Consider the following 4662-nt stretch of genomic DNA (forward strand, 5'->3'; position numbering starts at 1 on the left):
TTCATTGCGCAGATATCTATTGGGCATATGTATTCAACGCCATAACCACCACTACACACGCGATGACGATGAAAGACAGTCGTTGGCCATTGGATTAGACTACCGTGAAAAGTTGGGTCCTCATAAACATAGACGCGATTATATGCGGTACTTACAAATGCCCGCCTAGCAGCTGTGATAATTAGCCAAGGTGAGCGACATTATATACACTAAGGGCCATGAAGGACTGCGGTTGTCAATGGGGTTCGGTTAGGAATACCTATAATTTTCCCGTTACTTCTGATGTAGAATGCATTTGAGTAGGTGGAATATGTGAAACTCATGTCCGCATTGCCCACAATTTAAAGTACACACCGTCCACCATTAACCTTTGCGGTGTTTGGGATATGGGTTTCATTAGTACTCACTGTTAGTTACATTCGAATCGGCGGCGGTAAATGACCTTGGCAGCTCGCTCACTCAAGCAGTTAGCAGTCAGTAACATCCCCGAAAGGCCAATCAGGTAACTCTCGGAAACGTCATAATTCCGGGGAAATGGAGCCCGGCCTGCACGATAAGACCGACCTTGACCCCAGAGCAAGTGCGGCCACGTTTAAATTCCGCGCTTTGAATTGCAGCCGATATCTCAATCCCAACGTCATCTATCCATGTATTGAGACCGACTCTGTTTAAGTTTAGTCCAGCTGGCAGTCTGTGAGGCTGGAGCTAAAGGGATGAGGATAAAGAACATAAAGAACCTCAACTTTCTTTGGACTAAACTTGTGGCAGTAACTGGTGTTAGTTGAGCGTCACGTAGGGCGACAACTGCATCACATCTGAGAAGGTTACCTACAGAGTGTGAGGAGGTCTGACGAGGTGTGCCATTCCGAACTGAGCACAATCATTTCGTCCATACCCAACCAGCAGTCACACAAGTTATATGGTCCGAAGTCGACCACAGTGAGGTCCCTTCAAGTAAAAATTCCAAGTTCAACGTAGGTCACCGTTTTGTACATACCCATATATGACTGCAATCATTCGGAGATTTTCCCTAAACCTAAAAAGTCGCTGTTTTGAAGCTAAGTACTAATATTGTGCAGACATGCTTGACAGCTCAGGAGTGATATGAGCCTCTGAGCCTGTGAAAGGTTTTACAGGACCCTACGAAATATAAAACCTTTTATAAAACCAGAAAAAACACCTTGAGGTTTTGCGGAATCTGCATGTTACTCAAGCTAGCTGCTTTCTCACGGTGACTGCAATTTATTCAAAGCTTTACCCAGGTGGGTGTGTGGGGTTTTGTGGATGGGCTTACACAATGCCCGTCCACTTTACAAAGTTGTGCCACGGAAGCAACCATTGCCCAACACCAAGTTTGGACGGGCTCACGGCCCCATGGAAAGACATGAATCTTACTGAGATCATTATTTTACGCCGTTTATTTGGTCCCACATCTTTATCTCAAGTGTTGTGAATGACGAACAAACAGAAAATCCGCAATATGGTGCCCCTATTTAGCACGTTGTGTGCCGATGAATTCATCCACGATAAGCATGTCGGCTTATGTGGTCCTAGTTGTGAAGAAGTATGTATGTGTAAGGTAGGGCCTGGAAGAGCCGTTTACTCACGCTGACATGCGATTTAGCATCGTTGTCTGTATAGTTCGTGGAAACAAAAAATGCAGACGGTAAAGTGGGAAGCTTCCGCTGACTTCTACGCAGGGTGCAACTGCATGTGTGCGTGTTAAACATGGCAGGGGGCAAACGCCATCTGTGGCTGGGTTGGACTGAATTCTCAGTTATCGTATCTAGCAACTAGTGTATGAAGCGCACACGTTCGTGCGTAACCTCGGTGATCTAAGATAGGTTGCCTTCATCCCATGCCTCGACCTGTTCCCCATTCGGAGGACATTCCGTCAACTGGTTATGGTTCATGACTTAGCGCGCCATTTGCTTAGCTGAAAAGCATTTTGATTACAATTAAATTGCAACTGCCTGGCATGCATCTCATCACTTTCTCACTTTCAAGATGAGAAAAGCAGGGAGGAAAGCAGAATTGTCATGGAAATATATGGTGAGATTTTCCAACGGTTATCTTGCAGGAGAGATTTTCGTGGGGCCTTTTAGGCTGGCTGGAATGCATGTTTTATCTACTGTACACTTCTGGAAGAGCCATTTTCAACAAAATAGCGCCGATTGTAGAACCACAAAGTATGCCTCCAGCCAAGTTTCACGAACGCAGTTGTTCATGTGCCATCAACTTTGAAAACTGATTATCTTCCACATATTTGCAGCCTTGAAGGCATCCTCGAGAAAGTTTCCAGCAGGCGTTTGGTATACACATTCACCATCATCTTTCAGTTAAGATGACCGGCTGTAGGATGAAAAACGCTCACCCAGTGAAAACCTCACAGAAAGATAATCAGATGCGATGAGGAGAAAATTGTGAAACCAGGTGCAGAATTTCGTATGCACGATCCAACTGAAATGCACTGGCTTAAAGTTGATCACAAAACGATGAAAAAGTGGTTTTCCGCCGGGGTGAGACTCCACCTTGTGTTGGCATTTCATGCGCCAAACATACCTTACAGCAGTGGAAATAAATATAACAGAAAATTTTCCTGATGGTTTCTCCTTGATTAGTTTCCATGCCTTTGAAAATTTATCACATGATATGTGGACGAGCTCAATTTCAGTGCGCGCTTTTCGGCTGGTGTACAACCTTCCGGTCAGGATGGTCCATCGTTAGTGGCAAACCAAATAAATCCGGTGAAACTATTGAGCTTTCTGAATTGATAATCTATCAAAGTGTTTGTGCATTGTACCTGCATGTTTCAGTGATCTGTTGGCCCAAGCTTTTGTTTAGGCGAACATATTTTCAAAGCCGTACACCGCCACCGAAACAATATACCTGGGATATCCGGAAGAAACTCTGCGATGCCCATGGCCTACGTCGACGTGCATAGCTGTAGCTGCCTTCGTCAGGCTACACCGCACCAAAACCCACCTCGTCAACCAAACAACAAGACACAGCAACTTGCTGCTCCCAGGAGTGGACACATACAACACATAAACATACATCGAGACTCCAGACTCTTCACTATCAACTTGCGAGGCTAGCATCGGAAGTCTTCTTTCTCATGCAGCACTCATCAATTAAAGCTGATAGCAGTGCTTCGGAACTGGTGACCATCTCCCTTACACACACCTTCCCTCCTAGACTGTCTTAGTATCGTCCAACTCACTAATAACCTCCAGGAAATCTAGCCCACCATCTCGGAATTTACACACCCGCCAGTCGTTACGTGTATGGTCACCCTCACCACGCGGCCTCTTAGCCTACATACAGTAAACCGTCCTGTCTCAAGCTGTATAGTTATATTGGTAATCTTATCTTGACTTTGATGACTACACTACTGAGTGCAAACCCGTCCTTATCTTGTCTTTTTTAACCACCTGGTGTCTCCGCCTTAACTGTGGTAGACGTTCATTTTTCCCCTATTAAAGGACTACATCCCGTCCGATGACCCCTATAACTCTCCTGACCTTGTTGATCTTGTCCCATTTCATCTTCTTCCCAAGCTTCGTCCCGTGGTAATATGCGCTGCGGACAACCAGTTTGGCCGTTGTCCACTCCACGTGATCTGTGCATTACGAACGAAGGGACCCCCAACATGAAAAAACAACAACAAATACTTCGCGTGATATTACATTGGTTTTGCTCACCCCGAGAAATCATCGGCAAACGCACAACATCCCGCTGATCACAGGACTGCGCATCTCAGCCTAACTACCTCAATCGCGACGTCCGTCACGGGCTGTCTATAAACCGAAGTTTTTCAGTGTCATGACGGTACGGCACTGTGATAACCAGTTTGATAGCGCCTCCGCAATTGTTCACTTCTTGCTTTGACCGCGCCCTCTCACCCACTCGTTCCCCTATCGGCAACCACAACCAGCCTTCATTTGTCACCAGCGTTCATTGCGATCCGCGGAACTTTCTGTCGGATGTAAAATCTCGGCGAATTTTATTCGTACTCCTCACCAAGTTAGTCAGTTTTCGTACAGTTTGTCTGAGCTCGTTTTCCCAAGTAACTTATACACTCGCCTCTGCTCCGGCAGCAACACTGGTGAGTGGCTCAATTTTCACTTCACACTGTGATTCTGAGTTTCCTGCTACCATTTGTCCATACTGCATATTGCTTCACTTTGCCATCCCCACTTACGCTTTACGTGGCCATTCACCCAACAGCCCAAGGCAAGGAAGCCCTAGTGATGGTTCTGTGCTTTAGTTCAAGTTGACCGACCATGTCGTGGCAGTTTTGCTGCCTCTCCTGATTCATCATTCTGGCTCCACACCTCCTGCAGTTTGAAGTTTTTTGTCACGTTCCGGGCAGGAGGCTTCTTGATAGGCCCTCACTCGTATTGTTTTTGCCTGCCACTTTAAGTCCTAACGGCCAGATCTTGCGTCATCTGATATGTTCTCCATCGGAGATAAAGAGCCCTTGTAATTTTGGATCCCTACTCGTGCCACCTCAGGTGTCGTGAAGTCTACTACGCTAATGCCCACTATTTACGTCACTGACAATTTTCCAAGAAATTCCAATTAATCACAACCCCCATCAGTTTTGCTTCTATTCTGACGATATGCTACCCACAAGCTGGGAATAAATATTAGTATTAC

The sequence above is a fragment of the Opisthorchis viverrini genome, assembly GCF_000715545.1.
Source record: "Opisthorchis viverrini unplaced genomic scaffold opera_v5_156, whole genome shotgun sequence".
NCBI classification, from domain to species: Eukaryota; Metazoa; Platyhelminthes; class Trematoda; order Opisthorchiida; family Opisthorchiidae; genus Opisthorchis; species Opisthorchis viverrini.